This window comes from Erinaceus europaeus, chromosome X, assembly GCF_950295315.1.
Source record: "Erinaceus europaeus chromosome X, mEriEur2.1, whole genome shotgun sequence".
Classification (NCBI taxonomy): domain Eukaryota; kingdom Metazoa; phylum Chordata; class Mammalia; order Eulipotyphla; family Erinaceidae; genus Erinaceus; species Erinaceus europaeus.
In genome coordinates this window covers 12,474,898-12,495,935 of record NC_080185.1, presented here as the reverse complement: position 1 = coordinate 12,495,935, position 21,038 = coordinate 12,474,898, and positions in this window count along the sequence as shown.

Here is a 21,038-nt window from a genome sequence, read left to right as displayed (position 1 = left end):
TCTGTCCTATCCAACAACAACAACAATAATAACTACAACAATAAAACAACAAGGGCAACAAAAGGGAATAAATAAATTAAATAAATATTAAAAAAAAATTGGAACCCTGGGAGTCCGGCAGTAGTGCAGCGGGTTAAGCACACGTGGCTCGAAGCACAAGGACCGGTGTGAGGATCCTGGTTCGAGCTCTCAGCTCCCCACCTGCAGGGGTGCCACTTCACAAGCAGTGAAAGAGGTCTGCAGGCTTCTATTTTTCTCCCCTCTGTCTTCCCCTCCTCTCTCCCCGTTTCTCTCTGTCCTATCCAACAATGATGACATCAATAACAACAACAATAACTACAACAATAAAACAACGAGGGCAACAAAAAGGAATACATAAATAAATAAATATTTAAAAAATTGAATCCTGTTTAAAATAAGGTAAAGCCCCCTAACATTAATAAACCTATAGAATATAACTATAGCATTCACCACTAGCTTTCCTGGGTCTTATTCTCAAATACAAGCAAAGGGCATTTGAAGAAGATGAGGTAACAGAATAAGTAAAATAAAAAGAAAATAACTTGGGACCAGAGAGTGGTGCACCTGGTTAAGCACACACATCATAGAGCAAAAGGGCTCTAGTTCAAGCCCCTGGCTCCCCACTTACAGGGTGGAAGCTTCATGAGTGATATAGCAGGGCTGCAGGTGTCTGTCCCTCTCCCTTTATATCTTAACCACCACTCTCAATTTCTTCATCTCTATCCAATAATATGTAAATAAATATATTTTAAAAGAAATCATTTTTAGAAAGACACAAAAGACAAAAGAAACTACCTGAAATTGATTTATGATTAGTTTCCAAAGAGAAGCACAGGAAGAGCAAATGCAGACAGGAAACAGCAGAAAAGAAACAATCAGAAAGAGGTCTTGGAAGTCAGAAACATAAATGTCAATAAAATTTTCATTATTAAGATGACTCAAACAAATCTCCAAAAAGGAGGACACTTCCTTTAGAAAAAGATAAGGGAAAATATAAAAAAGGGATTTTTTTTGTTTGTTTCCTAGTCTTAAGTTTGACTACTAAGCAGTCTACAAAGTAAGAACTGTATGCTATATAAAAATGTCAAAGGACATGAATTATGGTGATGTTGTGTATGATACAGCAAATCCTAACAAAGGGATTTTTCAAAGTTAACCTAATTGCCAAATAATGTGATTATACCAATAACAATCTATTGTCTTCTTAAACCCTAAGACAGCAGGAACCTCCCGCTTCCACTATAGAGCCCATATTTTCCCAGTCCTGGAACCTCTAGGGTGGGGCCCACTTTCCTGCATGCTTCTCTCAATTCATACCAAATGATATTGCATCCGCTGATCCCAACCTAATCAACGCAAGGAGTACCACTTCAGCATGCTTCACTTCAGACTGTGTCCAGAGACTTCAGGCATGGAATGTCAAGCCTTCACCCCCATTACTCAGGTTACAGATGCCAGCATGATGCCGACCAGACTTCCCTGGACAGACAACCCCACCAATCTATAGGGGGAAGGGATGGGATACATAGCTCTGTTGGTGGGAACTGTGTGGAGTTGTAGCCCTCTTATCCTGTGGTTTAGTCAATGTTTCCTTTGTGTAAATAAAAAATTAAAAATAAAATAAAATAAACTGAAGAAAAAAAAACACTACCCTCAATGTACTCAAGTGACAATGACACTGCATCTGTTGAGTTAGAAAAATAGTCTTAAGTATACTACTTGACTCTGCAGTGACCACTATTTAGATGCTTATATTAATGCAAATTTATTCTTGTTGTATTTTTCAAATTTTTGACAAATCACAGAAGTCTTAATAATGGTTATTAAACACCCTAAAATGAGCATCAAAAGGAAAAAATGCCTTAGACTGGGCTTCACTGCTCTAAGTCAACCTTTTCAGAGAGAGAGAGAAGGAGAGAGACAGAAGATCAGATGGTGGTGCACCTTCTAGAGCACAAACATCATCATGCTCAAGGAACTGAGCTTAAGCCCCAGGCCCTATCTGTAGGGGGTGGGGGGAGCTTCACAAGAGGTAAAACAGTTCTGCCGGTGTCTCTCTTTCTCTCTCCCTCTCCATAGTTTCTCTCTGTCCTATTAAATAATAATAAAAAAACAAAAACAAAGAAGAACATGACTTCTGGATTTGTCATGCAGACACCAAGGCCCAGTGGCAGCAATAAACAATGAGAGAGAGGGAGAGAGGTAGAGGTAGAGGTAGAGGTAGAGGTAGAGGGAGAGGGAGAGGGAGAGGGAGAGGGAGAGGGAGAGGGAGAGGGAGAGGGAGAGAGGGAGAGAGGGAAAGAGGGAGAGAAGGAGAGAGAGAGAGAAGGGGAGGGGAGGGGAGAGGAGGGGAGGGGAAGGGAGGGGAAAGGAGAGGAGAGGCAAGGAGAGGAGAGGAGAGAAGAGGAGAAGAGGGGAGGGGTAGGGAGGGGTGGAGGAGGGAAAAGGAGGGGAGGGGAGAGGGGAAGAGAGAAGAGGAGAGGAGAGGAGGGGAGGGGAGGGGAGGGGAGGAGAGGGGAGGGGAGGAGAAAGAGTTGAGATTGAAAGGTTCTATAACACTGAAGCTTCACTCTGTATGCTGGGAACTGGGCTTAACCCTGGACCACGTGCATGGCAGTGTAGAAACCCTTTCCTATGAACTAGCATGCAAGTCTGTCAACTACAATCATAATAGCAGTTAAGCCTGAACTACCCACTGAGTTACTGACATTGCATATAATCAATTCCCACAGTAATTTCTAAAGAAAGTGCTATTTGTATTTCTACTTTGCAGATTAAGAAACTAGCATAAGTAAATCCACTCAACATTACTCAGCCAAAGAAGAGTGAGGTTATATTCACATCCAGATAAGCTGGCTCCAGAGTCTGTCTTTGTAAACGGTGTGCAAATTACTCCTTTCTTACACCAGTTTTACATAATGTTGAAAGTTGATAAAAGAAGCTATGAATTTTGTGGTTCGGGAGGTTGTGAAGTGGATAAAGCATTAGACACTCAGTCATGAGGTCCTGAGTTCAATCACCAGCAGCATGTGTGCCAGAGTGATGTCTGGTTCTTTCTCTCACTTTCTTTCTCATAAATAAATAAATAAATAAATAAATAAATAAATAAATAAATAAATACAAATTTTTATGATATCATGCCTTTCAATATGCAATTTTATTCACAAAATACTCTCATAGATTTATATAATATTGAAACTTGTACAACTTATTGAATAAGCATGACTTGTCCTTTAAAAAGAGAAAGAAAAAGAAGATCAACTGGATATGTAATGTTAACTGTGTCACAACAATTAAAGCCATTATTTAAGTGTCCTATAGAACTCTAAAATGAAGAGATGGCTGAATGGGACGAGACAGGATGCTCTAATGGACAGATAATCATAAAAACCAAGAGTTAAAGAAGTTGTGGTATGTATACACAGTGGAACGCTACTTAGCCATAAGAAATGATGAGGAATGAATGAATAAATAAATAAATAAATAAATAAATAAACGATGAGGTTCTTTTTCCTTAGCTACATCTTGCAGGGAATTTGAAGGAATTATATTAATTGAAATAAGCCAAAAGAAGAAGGATGAATAATGAATGATCTCTTGCATAGGTGGAACTTAAGAATCAAAGAAAGGTGAGGCTTGGCAGTGACCAGCGGGTTAAATGCACATGGTCTAAGTGCAAAGACTGGTTTAAGAATCCTGGTTTGAGCCCTAGGCTCCCCACCTGCAGGGGAGTCACTTCACAACCAGTGAAGCAGGTCTGCAGGTGTTTATCTTTCCCCCACTCTGTCTTCCCTTCCTCTCTCGATTTCTCTCTGCCCTGTCCAACAACAACAGAATCAACAACAACAATAAAAATAATGGCAACAAGGACAACAAAATGGGGTGACAATGGCTGCCAGGAGCAGTGGATTTGTAGTGCAGGCTCCAAACACCAGCACTAACCCTGGAGGCAAGAAAGAGAGAAAGAAAGAAAGAAAGAAAGAAAGAAAGAAAGAAAGAAAGAAAGAAAGAAAGAAAGAAAAGAAAGAAAGAACAAGATGAAGCTTTAATTAAATATGATTTAATGCCACAGATTTATAAAGTCTAAAGACAGAGGAGAGGTGGGAAGATGATAGAAAGGAGTGAACGGCTCAGTGACACGTGGTGGAGGAAAATGACAAGATGGTGGAGAGTGTAGTGTGCTGACACCTACCTAGGGAGATATGAAACTGCACCTGCGCCAATAACAGCCTTGTAATGCAACATTTTCCCAATAAAGCCATCTAAAAAGATTTGATAAAGCTACGCATATAATATTGGGAGCTTTGACTTCTTAATTTTGGTGAGCAGTTTGCTGTCTCTCATTCCTGACCACTCTTTAATTGTTTTTTTTTTTTTATTTTTTATTTTCTGCCCTCAAAGTCTCAAATCACAATTCAGGACTAAACTCCACCATTGCTATTCCCCCAAATATTTTTCTCCTCTCTTAATGACAATGCAAGTGTCAGATACAGTAAAAAGCATAGGTTCCAGAATGCAGCTAACGAGATGAAAAGCACCAGTGATCAAAGTTAAAGCTGACATCTTCATAGGAAAACTCTGTGACAGAAATCACAAAACTGTGGAGACTGGAGCAGACAGTGGTACACCTGACTAAATGCACATGCTACAGTGCATAAAGATCCCTACTCAAGCTACAGTACCCACCTGCAGGCAAAAGCTTCACAAGTGGTAAATCAGTGCTGCAGCTCTCTCTCTCTCTCCCTCTCTCTCTCTCTCTCTCTCTCTCTCTCTCCCTGCCTCCTTTCCTCTTTATCTCTCCCTCCTTCCCTCTTTATCTCTCCCGCTCCTCTTGATTTTTCTCTGTCTCTTTCCAATATAATAATAAAATATGGGCTGGGGAGACAGCATAATTGTTATGCAAAGACCCTTTCATGCCTGAGACACTGAAAGTCCCAAGGTCAACCCCCAGTACCACAATAAATCAGAACAGAGCAGTACTCTGGGAAAAAAAGAAAGTCAAAATTGTCTAACAGCAAATCTAACATAGCCATAGTTCCTCAAAATCTGGTAACAGATTATAGTTTCTTTATCAGTGATTTAATAATGGTTGGTAGGACTGTAGGATAAGAAGGGGACAATTCCATACAATTGCCACCACCAGAGTTCTGTATCCCACTCCCTCGATTGAAAGGTTCCTTATAGTTTTTCTTTTCATTATTCTTTTTTATTTTTTATTTATAAAAAGGAAACATTGACATAACCATAGGATAAGAGGGGTACAGCTTCGCACAATTCCCACTACCAGAACTCTGTATCCCATCCCCTTCCCTGATAACTTTCCTATTCTTTAACCCTCTGGAAGTATGGACCCAAGGTCATTGTGGGATGCAGAAGGTGGAAGGTCTGGCTTTTGTAATTGCTTCCTCGTTGAACATAGGCATTGACAGGCCAATCCATACTCCCAGCCTGACTCTCTCTTTCCCTAGTGGGGTGGGGCTCTGGGGAATCGGAGCTCCAGGATATACTGGGGGGGGTTGTCTGTCCAGGGAAGTCTGGTCGGCATCATGCTAGCATCTGGGAACCTTGTGACACGAGAGTTAACAAACAAATTGTTGACGAATCATGGACCTAAGGGCTGGAGTAGTGCAGATGAAGAGTTGGGCGGGGGGATCCTCCATTTTGTAGATAGCTGGTAGGCATATTTTAGTTAAATTCCAAAGGGCCTGTGGCTACACTAGGTTTTTTTTTTTTTTCTTTTTGCCCCTGAGCCTGATATATAATATGCAAGTAGATCCAAGGATCCAAGTTATTGTCTGGGGAGATGATGCCATGGATGGAAAAAGGACCAGAAAGCTGAATCAGGGAAGAAAGTAGCTCCCTAATATGGGAAAGGGGTATAAATATTGTTGACTGTAAACCCCATCAATTTGATGTGATCTGGGGCCCATAATTAGCTTAGGAGCCTATGTGACCTCTGCATCTCTCTAGATCTGAGCTCCAAGTCTGTTTGGTAATGTCAGAACTTCCTGATTAGGGCTCCAGCTGATGGAATGGCCTGATGGTGACTAAAGAGTCATCGTTAAAGTATGCCAGTCTCTTGCCCTTATTCAGCTTTTGCAGTCCTTGCTTTGCTAAGGTTAGCTTTGGAGTGAGTAAGAGAACTGTAATAGGAAGTAGGTGAGGAGTATATCTAAGCCTAAGCAGACACTATTTTATTATGAACTTGATGCTGACTCACTATAGACTATTGTGTATGTTTGCTTTCAGGTATATATTTTACCCTAATTTATGGATACACTTGAACATATGCTCTATCTTACGAGACCTGGTCTATATCTAGGTTTTGGGACTTTGTTAGGAAGTGAACCTCCTGAAATGGAATTAGAGACTACCATGAAAGGAAAGGTCTCACCCAAGTAATGAGGGTGAAAGGTTGGCATTCCATGCCTGTCATCTCTGGACACAGTCTGAAGTGAAACATGCTGAGGTGGTACTCCTTGAATTAATTAGGTTGGGATCGGCAGATGCAATATCATTTGGTATGAATTGAGAGAAGCATGCAGGAAAGTGGGCCCCACCCTAGAGGTTCCAGGACTGGGAAAATATGGGCTCTATAGTGGAAGCGGGAGGTTCCTGCTATCTTAGGGTTTAAGAAGACAATATATAGTTATTGCTATAATCACATTATTTGGCAATTGGGTTGATTTTGAAAAATCCCTTTGTTAGGATTCCTTCTTCTTTATCCCTCTGCGAGAATGGACCAAAGATCTTTATGGGGTGCAGATGGTAGAAGGCCTGGTTTCCGTAATTGATTCTCCACTGAAGATGGACATTGGAATGTTGATCCATACCCCTAGCTCATGTTACAGTTTCTTTAGTGGATTGCAGGGGGAAAAATAGTTGGATTAGCCATGTAACATGAACAATACCAATATTTGTATTTCATTATAAATGACTTTGAGGATAGCAAATAAGTTAATTCTGCTTGTGGGCTATATTTATTAAATGGAGTGACCCACACTATTTAATCTAATTGTTCCCATGTTCTATTTTTGTTTGATGAATTTCTATAGCTGAATTCATATAAAATGATAGAAGAAATATGTAAGTCCTATGCAATCCTTCATTTGGTTATTTCACTGAAAATTGTACATAACTATCATTCAACATTGAAACAAAATAATTTAGGGAGAAAGACATGATGGATTAGTGAGTGAATTAAGAGATGAAAGAGACACTGACAAGAGGATGAATAGATGGAAACATCTTGCAATATATTAATGAGATGATAGATAACTGTTTAGATACAGACAGAAGTTTAGTAATAGAGATGGATCGATAATTATTTGGAATGATGAGTGAAGAGCTTAGTGGAAATCTTGGAATTCTAACAGAAAATATACGCATGTTGGAAAGTGATATTGAGTGATAGTGGAAAAGAACTAGAAGTGCCTTGGGGCATGGTAGACATCTAGCTACTCATTCCACAAATATTCACTGACTATCAAATACTAGTCACTGTACTTGGTATTGGCAACACAATAGCAAGCAAAAAGAGACATATGATCCTTGCTCTGACTGAGTTTAGGATAAGGCATATGATTTGGAGAGTATTAGGTGCTACAAAGATCATTTTTTAAATCAGTGAGGAAGAATGTGGTAGGGATGCTTGTATAGGAAAGATGATGTGTAAATCCCCCCAATAAAGAGAAGCCTTAATGAAGAACACATAATCTGTTACTATATAATGAATTATGAGGGTGAAGGGTTCATGAAGATGCATGTATGAAAAGCTGAAGAATTCTGCAGGCAAAATAATTCAAAAGAAAAAAAGAGTAAGTGATGAAAGATAAGATGATGAAAGAGTGGCTGGATGCTGGTGTACCTGCTTAAATGCACTTTGTACTATGTACAAGGATCCTGGTTCAAGCACCTTCTCCCCACCTGCAGATGGGACACTTTGCAAGTGGTGAAGCAAGTCTGCAGGTATCTATCTTTCTCTCTCCCTCTCTATCTCCCCCTCCTCTCTCAATTTATCCCTGATCCATCAAATGCAATGGAAAGAAAATAGGAAGATGATGGTAAAGACAGTGAATATTAAATGAATAAATTCAAAAAGCAGCAGCAGGAGGAGGAAGAGGAGGAGGAAGATAAGGAGGAGGAGGAAGAGAAATTCACAGGTAGGTATATCAATATTGTAGTGAGTATTTATAAAGCTAAAACTCTCAAGAAATTGATGGAATGGTTTTGTTCAAGAGAAAGTTGCTTCAAGTCTGTGCTCTCTGTGCTTTCACATATTACTACATGTATTTAATTCATAGAAATAACTTCACATGAAGAATGCAAACAATTCTTTTAATAGACTCACATGATAATAAATCAATGCAAACAAAAGATGTAATTTGAGGAGCAGCTTTTGCTGTACAAATCATTATGGAGTCATACACAGTATATTTTTAATCCATTTCAAATGCAGAATTCGTTAATAATTATCTACCAGAGTTATTGGCTTGTAAAAGCTCCTTATGCTTCGAGAGTCCTGTAATATGATGGGTGCTCCCTATTGTTAGCAACTAGCAATGGTTGCTTAGCAGCTCTGGAAACTCCTTTGTCAGAAACCACTATCACATTAAGGGTGGCATTGGGAAAATATATCGTGTGCAAACTTACCCAGCATGGAAATCATATAACTCAAATTAGCAAGGAAGAACTTGTACAAAACACCCAAGGAAAGAACCGTGCTCTTTCAAGGAGAAAGACAACAGGACACAAGGAGAGATTGGAAGTTCTTTATTTTACCTCAATCACCTTCTAACTACACAGTGACAGGCAACAGAGTTTGTGATAAGTGTATACTAGTAAGTTTTGACTTAGTGGAACTGGAATTTTTGAAAATCTTCAAGTAAACCAAAAAAATGCCTGACTCTTTAGTGTCTTGTTTTTACCTGCCCCATATAACTTTCGTTCATTCATTCATTCATTCATTCATTCATTCATTCATCCATTCATCCATCATTTATTCACCACTTACTAAGAATATATCACAGAAGTAGGAAGTAATCTTGTTATCTGATGCATATGTGACTGGTACTTAGTTTATTAATCAAAATCATTTGATAAACCTGGAGATAATTTAAACATGGAAAAAATATGTATATATATCTTAACAGCACACTGTGTAATCATATAAATGGATAATCTTCTCTTCCATGATGCATAGAGAGTCTTCCACTGAGTGTGGGTTCTCTGATTTAAGTTTATTACGGTCATCATCAGATAAACCACATGATATAGCATCATCTTTGCTATCTATTTTCAGTTTCTTTGAGATGCAGCAGAAATTTTAGCATACTTGTGAAAGAATTAACTGCAGAAAGCTTCTAGGTTAGGTTTCTGTGTTATTTTTGTCCAACCTCTCCTCACACCTAAATTCTAAAATAAAACTGTTAACGACTTGCTTCCTTAATAATTTAATTTAGATTTTATACAAAATTATCTCTTTTTTAACTTCACATTAGTTTATATAGAATTTAATTAAACAAAATTATTACAATAATAAGTGTCAAGTACACATACAATAAAGAGATTTGGAAAGAAACATGACAGTAGACATGAAACACAATAGGTAGAACCAGAGGTGTACAAATCAGAAGAGTATTAGCTGTGAGATTCCAGTATGCCTCAGAGTACCATTCAGTGTGTTTCACAGAAGGAAAAAAGAGTGTTATTAATCTAGTAGGAGGTCAAGCAAGAGATTTTCAGCTCTCTATGTTGGCCACTGTGCCAAGCCTTGTGTGTATGAATTTGTAATCCTTTGTCCTCAGGGAACCAACTGCATTAATACAAAATTTCAAAAATGATTTCTTTATACAGTTGAGCTAAGTTTGAGTCTTGAACCCTCTTTAACTCATGCTGTGGCTTTTGCCAGTAATTTTCCTTCACAGAACTCAATTTTCTCCATCTATATAGTGAAACTGTAGGATAGTTATCTCTAAAGTACATTGCTACCTTCTGATTCCTAGAATTTGTCTTGTTCATTTTTAGTGTTTCTCTAGTTTTCCCCAACTGAACAGGGAGAATGATAAAGTAATTGATCATCAAATTTTGTTATTTCTAATGAAGATGAAACAGTACTTGTAGAACTACATATTACAGGTCTGGAAATATAAGAAATATGTTACTGACATATTACAAAAGTGGTTTAATGTGATGGAAAGAACAATTAACAATAAGTCAAAAAACTAGGATTTACCTTCACTGATAATTTATAGCTTTGTGTTTCTATTGGCCTCTTGATATTTCTATAGAGTAGGATTCATACACATATTTTTATTATTTGTTGATGTGTAAGAAATCATCTATATGTTATAAACTTCACACACATATACAAACTGTTGCTATAGTTTCTTTACCAAATTTTTATTTATAAAATGGAAATATTGACAAGACTATAGGATAAGAGGGGCACATTTCTATATAATTCCCATCCCCAGAGCTCCATATCTAATCCCCTCTCTTGATAGCTTACCTATACTTTATCCCTCTGGGAGTATGGACCCAGAATCATTGTTGAGTGCAGAAGGTGGAAGGTCTGATTTCTGTAATTGCTTCCCCACTGAACATGGGTGTTGGCAGGTCGATCCATACTTCCAACCTCCATCTCTCTCTCTCTCTCTCTCTCTCTCTCTCTCTTTCTCTCTCTCTATCTCTCTCTCTAGTGTAGCAAGGATCTGGGGAGGCAGGGCTCCAAGACACATGGTGGGGTTGTCTGCTCAGGGAAGTCAGGTTGGCATCATGGTAGCATCTGGAACCTGGTGGCTGAAAAAGCGTTAAGATATAAAACAGAACAAATTGTTGACTAATCATGAACCTAAAAGCAAGAATATTGCCGATGAAGATTTGGAGTCTCTGTTTTGGAAAAAGCTAGTAGGTCTATTTTAGGTATATTTCAAAGGGCCCATGACTTAACTAGTTTTTTTGCCTACACCTGACATCTAATATGCAGGTGGACCCAGGTTATTGTCTGGGGAGATGATGCCATGGCTGGATAAAGAGCTAGAAAGCTGGATCAGGGAAGTTAGTAGCTCCCAAATATGGGGAAAGTAAATAAATATTGTTAAATGTAAACTTTACTGATTTGATCTGGGGCCCATAGTCAGCACTGGAGCCTATGTAACCTAGGCATCCCTGTAGGTCTGAGCTCAAATTCTGTGGTCATGGCTAGGAACATTCCAGGCTACACTAATTTCAGGACCCATCTTTCTCAGGTAGTAGGTAGAATATATTACCCAGCCTCCCTTCAGAGAATGGAACATTCCCTACCATTGTTGAACCTGAGGACAAGGTCTTATAGGGGCCCACAAATGGGTCTATTATGTTGTTCCTGATGGAGATATCCAGTAACAGTGGCAAAAGGATTCCCACACACATGATGAGCCTAAACTTCTAACAGATTCCTCTTGCCACTGTGGTTATAGTTTCTATGAATTAGGAAGTCAACAATTGTTTAGCTGGTTCTGGTTCAGAGGCTCTCTTAAACACTCATTATTCAAGCTGCAAGTTAGAACTGTGAGCCAAGGCTGCAGTCTTCTGAAAATTTTACTGAGTCATGTAGCCTAAGTTTCTCACTGAATGTTAACTAAAAAGAGGAGGCAAAGGAGAGAGACTATAGTAAACACATGGCTCTGTTTAAGGTTAAATCAAAAGACAGGTTATTCATAAAAACCACGGTAAATGTGAGAGAATAAATCTAATTAAGAAAATAGGCAACATGGTAGCATCTGGAACCTGGTGGCTAAAAAAAGTTAAGATATAAAACAGATCAAATAGTTGACTAATCTTGAACCTAAAGGCAAGAATATTGCAGATGAAGATTTGGGATCTCTATTTCAGAAAAAGCTAGTAGGTCTATTTTAGGTAGGGGCCCATGACTTTACTAGTTTTTGTCTGCACTTGACATCTAATATGCAGATGGTTCTAGGTTATTGTCTGGGGAGATGGTGTCATAGTTGAAAAACGGACCAGAAAGCTGGATCAGGGAAGAGAGTAGCTCCCAAACATGGGGAAAGTATATAAATATTGTTAAATGTAAATCCCACTGATTTGATCTGAGGCCCATAGTCATCACAGGAGCCTATGTAACCTCTGCATCCTTGTAGGTCTGAGCTCATACTCCGTGGTCAAAGCTAGGAACATTCCAGGCTGTGCCAACTTCAGGACCCATCAACCTGGAGTGATAGACTTGAGTATACTATCCAACCTCCCTTCAGAGAATGTAACATTCCCTACCATTGTTGATCCACATTGAGGGCCATGTCTAAAAGGGGCCCACAGGGGGGTCCATTATGTTGTTCCTGACGGAAATGACCAGTGACAGTGAAGAGAAGGGTCTAGGCCCATCATGTCTATGTGGGAATACAGGGGCTCCCTGACTAGGGCCCCAGGTGATGGGGTGGCCTGGTAGTGATTAAAGAATCATCCTTAATATATGCTAGTCTCTTGCCCTTATTCATTTTTGTAGTCCTTACTTTGTCTGAAAAGGTTAGCTTTGGAGTGACTGAGGGACTTGCAATAGAAGGTGGGTGAGGGAAGATGGCAGACTGAGAAGCTGCTAGTGGCTGAGCTCTGAACACATCTCCTGGAAACGGTAGGATTTTCTGCCTTTAGTAGGCCAACCAATAAGGGGTCCTAGTGGTGACACCAAGAAGGTGACTATAACTTATTTTGGGTTAAGAATTAGAGTAGAAAAAAAGGGGAAAAATTTTTTTCTTCCTTTTAATTACTAAGAATACCCCCCTTCCCCACCCCTCCCCCATAACCAGTCCCTGGGGACCAGCTCCTAGCAGGATCCCCTGCTAGGAGCTCATTTTCTTTACCAAATTCCTGTCCCACCAGGGAGTATCATTAATTCTAAGTCTATACCCTTCAGACACCTCTGGCCATTTTTCTTTCTAAGTAGCCAACCCCCCCACCTCACCCCAAGTAGCTAATTAAATAATTTAAAATAAATTCATAAAAAAAACCTTTCCTTTAACTGCCCTTTTATAAATGCTCTTTTTCTTATCTTTTTATTTTTTTTTCTCTCTCTTTCTTTCTTTTTTTTTCTTTTTCTCATTATTGTCATCCTTTCTTCCTTAATCCTACAGCTTCCAAAGTCACAGCCCCCAGCCCCCACACCAACAAACAGTGTGCTTTTTTGAATTCACTGATACACATTTGGGAATTTCCTTTCACTGCTCTTTAATTACAGCTCTTTTTCTTATCTTTTCATTTTTCTCTCTCTTGCCTCTTTTTTTTTTAATCTTGTCATACACTTCTTCCTTCTTCTTTGCCTTTCTGAATTTGTGAATTATTTTGGGGAAGAAATCTGACTCAGAGTGGATTCTCTATGTGTGTATCTCTGCTCTACTTCCCTTTCCCCTCTTGTTACCCATAGAATATACAATGGATAGTAGATTTGCATAACTGTCTATTCTTGCTATCCTTTCTTTTTTTTCTCTTTCTTCTTCACTGGGATTTGGTTATTATTTATTCACGGACTGGAGAAATTGTTTGGCTAACTGGTAATGATTAAACTGCTTCAATACTTGCTTCAGTTGCTACTGTAATTCCTGAGGTTGGTGAGTGCAATTGTCATAAAGGTATTTAGTACAGTGTTACTTGTACTCAAGACACAACAACTGAGGAACAACAGAGCATAAAAAAGAAACACATAAATAAAAAAATGGGTAGATGAAAAACAAATAAAACTGCTACTCCAATGAATGAAGACAGGAGCCCAGAAGAAACTACAAATCAGCCAGAAGTAACCATAGATAAGAAAAGTATGCAAGCAATAATAAACTTATTAATCACAGAAATGAAAACAACATTGGAGGAAAGGAATGGCAGTATTAGGGAAACAACAGTTGAGACCCCCAAGGAAAATACTGATTATCTTGAGGCAATTAGAGAACTGAAAGCTGAAATAGCTGTAATGAAGAAAGAAACTGAGGCAAGGGAAAGCAGACTAACAGAAGCAGAAAACAGAATTAGTCAGACAGAGGATGAGTTAGAGAAAATGAAGAAAGAGGTCAAAGAGCTTAAAAAGAGATTGAGGGACACTGAAAACAACAACAGAGACATATCGGATGATCTCAAAAGAAGTAACATTCATATAATTGGACTGCCAGAGGAAGAAAGAGAGGAAGGGGAAGCAAACATTCTAGAGGAAATAATACAAGAAAACTTCCCAGACCTGAATAACAGAAAGGACATCAAGATTCAAGAGGCCCAGAGAGTACCAAACAGAATCAACCCAGACCTGAAGACACCAAGACACATCATAGTCACAATGAGAAGTAAGGATAAAGAAAGGATGCTAAAGGCTGCAAGAGAGAAACAAAAAGTCACATACAAGGGAAAACCCATAAGATTATCTGCAGACTTCTCCACTCAAACTCTAAAAGCCAGAAGGGAATGGCAAGATATCTATGGAGCCCTGAAAGAAAAAGGGTTTCAACCGAGGATAATATATCCTGCTAGACTTTCATTCAAACTAGATGGAGGGATCAAAACCTTCTTAGACAAACAACAGTTAAAGGAGGCAATCATCACCAAGCCGGCCCTGAAAGAGGTTCTAAAAGACCTCTTATAAACAAGAACATCACTATAATACTTGCAATATATCAGAGCAAACAAAAATTTTTTTTGAACTATGGCACTACAGTACATTAAATCCATAATATCAATAAACGTCAATGGATTAAACTCTCCCATCAAAAGGCACAGGGTGGGGGGATGGATAAGAAAACATAACCCAACCATATGCTGCAAGAATCCCATCTGTCACAACAAGATAAACACAGACTTAAAGTGAAAGGATGGAAAACTATCATACATGCTAACGGACCACAAAAAAGGGCAGGAACAGCCATTCTCATCTCAGACACGATAGATTTTAAATTAAATAAAGTAATAAAAGATAGGCAAGGACATTACATAATGATTGGAGGATCAATCAGCCAAGAAGACTTAACAATTATTAACATCTATACACCCAATGAGGGACCATCTAAATACATCAAGCACCTACTGAAAGAATTTCAAAAATACATCGATAGTAATAGAATAATAGTGGCAGACTTCAATACCCCACTCTCACACTTAGACAGATCAACAAAGCAGAGAACCAATAAAGATACAAGAGAATTGAATGAAGAGATTGACAGACTAGACCTCTTGGACATTTTCAGACTCCATCACCCCCCAAAACTGGAATACACCTTCTTTTCAAATCCACATAACAGATACTGAAGGATAGACCACATGTTAGGCCACAAAGACAGCATCAATAAATTCAAGAGCATTGAAATCATCCCAAGTATCTTCTCAGACCACAATGGAGTAAAACTAACATTTAACAACAAACAGAAAATTATTATAAGTCACAGAACTTTGAAACTAAACAACATACTCCTTAAGAAGCACTGGGTCAGAGACTAATTCAAGCAGGAAATTCAAATGTTCCTGGAAACAAATGAAAATGAAGACACAACCTATCAAAATATTTGGGACACAGTTAAAGCAGTACTGAGAGAGAAACTTATAGCCATACAATCAGATATTAAACACCAAGAAGAAGCTCAAATGAACGACCTTACTGCACACCTCAAGGACTTAGAGGAAGGGGAACAAAGGAACCCTAAAGCAACCAGAAGGACAGAAATCACTAAAGTTAGAGCAGAAATAAACAACATCGAAAATAAAAGAACCATACAAAAGATCAATGAAGCCAAATGTTGGTTCTTTGAAAGATTAAACAAAATTTAAAAACCCGTAGCCAGACTCACCAAACAAAAAAGAGAGAAGACTCAAATTAATAGAATTGTAAATGATGGACAATATATCACAATTGACAACACAGAAATCCAGAAAATCTTGTGAAACTTCTATGAAGAACTATACGCCACAAAGCTAGAGAATCTGGAAGAAATGGAATAATTCCTAGAAGCATATACCCTTCCAAAACTGAACCAAGAAGAACTACAAAATCTAAATGCACCAATCACAGGCAAAGAAATTGAAACCGTTATTAAGAATCTCCCCAACAACAGTCCTGGACCAGATGGCTTCATAAACGAATTCTATAAAACTTTCAGGAAACACTTAGTACCCATACTCCTTAAGCTTTTCAATAAGATTAAAGAAACAGGAATACTCCCTTCCACCTTCTATGAAGCCAACATCACCCTGATACCAAAAGCTGATAGGGACAGAACAAAAAAGGAAAACTACAGACCAATATCTCTGATGAACATCGATGCCAAAATATTAAACAAGATCTTGGCCAACCGGATACAGCAACATATCAAAAAGATTGTTCCTCATGACCAAGTGAGATTCATCCCAGGAATGCAAGGTTGGTTGAACATCCGGAATTCAATCAATGTCATTCAACACATCAATAAAAGCAAAGCCAAAATCCACATGATTATCTCAATAGATGCAGAGAAAGCCTTTGACAAAATCCAACACACATTCATGCTCAAAACTCTACAAAGAATGGGAATAGACAGGAAATTCCTCAAGATAGTGGAGTCTATATATATATAGCAAACCTACAGCCAACATCATACTCAATGGACAGAAGCTGAAAGCATTCCCCCTCAGATCGGGAACTAGACAGTGCTGTCCACTGTCACCGTTACTCTTCAACATAGTATTGGAAGTTCTTGCCATAGCAATCAGGCAAGAGAAAGGAATCAAAGGAATACAGATTGGAAGGGAAGATGTCAAGCTCTCACTATTTTCAGATAATATGATAGTATACATAGAAAGACCTAAAGAATCCAGTAGAAAATTACTGGAAGTTATTAGGCAATATAGCAAGGTATCAGGCTACAAAATCAATGTACAAATCAGTGGCATTTCTTTATGCAAACACTAAATCTGAAGAAGAAGACATCCAGAAATCACTCCCATTTACTGTTTCAGCAAAATCAATCAAATACCTAGGAATAAAGTTGACCAAAGAAGTGAAAGACTTGTATGCTGAAAACTACGAGTCGCTACTCAACGAAATAGAAACTGATACCAAGAAATGGAAAGATATCGTATGCTCATGGATTGGAAGGATAAATATCATCAAAATGAATATTCTCCCCAGAGCCATATACAAATTTAATGCAATACCCATCAACGTTCCACCAAGCTTCTTTAAGAGAATAGAACAAACACTACAATCATTTATCTGGAGCCTGAAAACACCTAGAATTGCCAAAACCATCTTGAGGAAAAGAAACAGAAATGGAGGCATCACACTCCCAGACCTTAAACTATATTATAAAGCCATCATCATCAAAACAGCATGGTACTGGAACAAAAATAGTCACACAGAACAGTGGAACAGAATTGAAAGCCCAGAAGTAAGTCCCAACACCTATGGGCATCTAATCTTTGATAAGGGGGCCCAAAGGATTAAATGGAAAAAGGAGGCTCTCTTCAATAAATGGTGCTGGGAAAACTGGGTTGAAACTTGCAGAAGAATGAAATTGAACCACTTTATCTCACCAGAAACAAAAATCAACTCCAAATGGATCAAAGACCTAGATGTCAGACCAGAAACAATCAAGTACTTAGAGGAGGACATTGGTAAAACACTTTCCCACCTACACCTCAAGGACATCGTTGATGAATCAAACCCAATTGCAAGGAAGACTAAAGCAGAAACAAACCAATGGGACTACATCAAGTTGAAAAGATTCTGCACATCCAAAGAAACTATTAAACAAACAGAGAGACCCCTCACAGAATGGGAGAAGTTCTTCACATGCCATACATCAGAAAAGAAAGTAATCACCAAAATATATAAAGAGCTCAGCAAACTTAGCACCAAAAAAGCAAATGATCCCATCCAAAAATGGGCAGAGGATATGAACAAAACATTCACTACAGAGGAGATCCAAAAGACTAACAAACACATGAAAAACTGGTCAAGGTCACTGATTGTCAGAGAAATGTAAATTAAGACAACACTAAGATACCACCTCACTCCTGTGAGAATGGCATACATCAAAAAGGACAGCAGCAACAAATGCTGGAGAGGATGTGGGGACAGAGGAACCCTTTTACATTGCTGATGGGAATGTAAATTGGTACAGCCTCTGTGGAGAGCAGTCTGGAAAACTCTCAGAAGGCTAGACATGGACCTTCCATATGATCCAGTAATTCCTCTCCTGGGCTTATACCCCAAGGACTCCATAACACCCAACCAAAAAGAGGTGTGTACTCCTATGTTCATAGAAGCACAATTCATAATAGCTAAAACCTGGAAGCAACCCAGGTGCTCAACAACAGATGAGTGGCTGAGAAAGCTGTGGTATATATATACAATGGAATACTATGCAGCTATGCAGAACAATGAACCCACCTTCTCTGACCCATCTTGCACAGAGCTAGAAGGAATTATGTTAAGTGAGCTAAGTGAGAAAGCTAAAGATGAGTATGGGATGATCCCACTCATCAACAGAAGTTGACTAAGAAGATCTGAAAGGGAAACTAAAAGCAGGACCTGATCAAATTGTAAGTAGGACACCAAAGTAAAAATCCAGTGGTGAGGGGTAGACATGCAGCTTCCTGGGCCAGTGGGGGGTGGGAGTGGGTCGGAGGGATGGGTCTCAGTCTTTTGGTGGTGGGAATGGTGTTTATTTATAGTCCTAGCAAAATGTAGACATATAAATCACTAGTTAATTAATATGAGATGGGGAAAATCAATTGTATGTCTCAAAGTTTTTCAAAACACAAACTGAATCTTTTAAATATATAGGCTGTGTATTTGATATGCAGATTCTCTCAAAAGCCTAGACCAAGTAGATAAGAAGCAACCAATAGCACAACTATATACAAGATACGGATACTGTACAGCAAACCATAACAAAAGGACTTTTCAAAGTTAACCCAATTACCAAATAATGTGATGATAACATTAACTATCCATTGTCTTTTTGAACCCTAAGACAGCAGGAACCTCACATCTCCACTATAGAGCCCCTACTTCCCCCAGTCCTGGAACCCTTGGATAGGGACCACTTTCCAGTATGCCTCTCCCAATCCATATCAAATAATATTGCATCCGCCGTCCACAACCTAACCAACGCAACGATTACCACCTCAATATGCTTCACCTCAGACTGTGTCCAGAGACTTCACGTGTGGAGTGACAACCCTTCAGCTTCCTTATTCGGGTGAGACCTTTCCTTTAATAGTACACTCTAGTTTCATCTCAGGTGGTTCACTTTCTAACAAAGTCCCATAACCTAGATATACACCAGTTTCTGATAGAGAGAGCTTATGTTCACACGTATCCATAAACTACTGCAAAATATATACCTGAAAGCAGAAGTACACTAGAGTTTGCAGTGAGTACCCCCTTAACACTTCCTCTCCACTATTCCAAGCTTTGGGTCCATGATTGCTCAACAATTTTTTGGCTTTGTATGTTAACTCTCTTTTCAATCACCAAGTTCCAGATGCCACCAGGATTCTGGCCAGGCTTCCCTGGATTGAAGACCCCACCAATTTGTCCTGGAACTCAGCTTCCCCAGATACACACCCTACTAGGGAAATAGAGAGGCAGACTGGGAGCATTGGCCAACCAGTCAACACCCATGTTCAGCGGGGAAGCAATTACAGAAGCCAGACCTTCTACCTTCTGCAACCCTCAATGACCCTGGGTCCATGCTCCCAGAGGGATAGAGAATGGGAAAGTTATTGGGGGAGGGGGTGGGATATGGAGATTGGGTGGTGGGAATTTTGTGGAGTTGTACCCCTCCTACCCTATGGTTTTGTTAATTAATCCTGTCTTAACTAAAAAAAATTTAAAAAAAAAGAAAAAAATAGAAAGTGGGTGAGGAATGTATCTATGTCTAAGTAGAAACTGTTTCATTAGGTACATTATGGTGTCTTTTTAGGTCTCTCTTCTTGCTTACTACATTTATTGACCTACTATAAACTAGTGTGCACTTTTGTTTTTTTTATTTTTTATATTTATTTTTATTTTCTCTTTTGTTATCATTGTTGTTGTAGTTACTAATGTCATTGTTGTTGGATAGAACAGAGAGAAATGGAGAGAGGAGGGAAAGACAGAGCGGGGAGAGAAAGAGAGACACCTGCAGACCTGCTACACCACCTGTGAAGCGACTCCTCTGCGAGTGGCATGTCGGGGCTCAAACCAGTATCCTTATACATGTCCTTGCGCTTCCTGCCATGAGTATTTAACCCACTGTGCTACCGCCCGACCCCCACACTTTTGGTTTAAGGTATATGTTTCCCACCCCCAACTTCTGGATATATGTACATAGGCTCTATCTCATGGACCCTGGTCTATATCTAGGTTTTGAGGTTTTTTAAGAAGTGTACCACCCGAAATGAATTTAAGGTGGATAGATATTTCATGCCTGGCATCTCTGGATGTAGTCCAAAGTGAAACATGCCAAGGTGGTATTGTTTGCATTGATTAGGTTGCGATCAGCACATGCTATATCAATTGGTATGAATTGGGAGAACCATGCAGGAAAGTGAGCTTCACTCTAGAGGTTTCAGGACTGGGAGATTTATGGGTTTTATAGAGAAAAGGGAGGGTTCCTGCTGTCTTAGGGTTTAAGAAAGCAATAGATAGTTATAGCTATAACCAATTCATTTGGCAATTGGGTTAACTTTGAAAATCCCATTGTTGGGAGTTGGGCAGTAGCACAGCCGGTTAAGCGCAGGTGGCAAAAAGTGCAAGAACCTCATAAGGATCCCGGTTCAAGCCCCCAACTCCCCACCTGCAGGGGAGTCGCTTCACACGCAGTGAAGTAGGTCTACAGATGTCTATCTTTCTCTCCCCCTCTGTCTTCCCCTCCTCTCTCCATTTCTTTCTGGCCTATCCAACAACAACGACATTAATAACTACAACAGTAAAACAATAAGGACAACAAAAGGGAATAAATAAATATTAAAAATATTTTTAAAAAGAAAAGAAAATCCCATTGTTAGGATTTGCTGTAGCTACCATG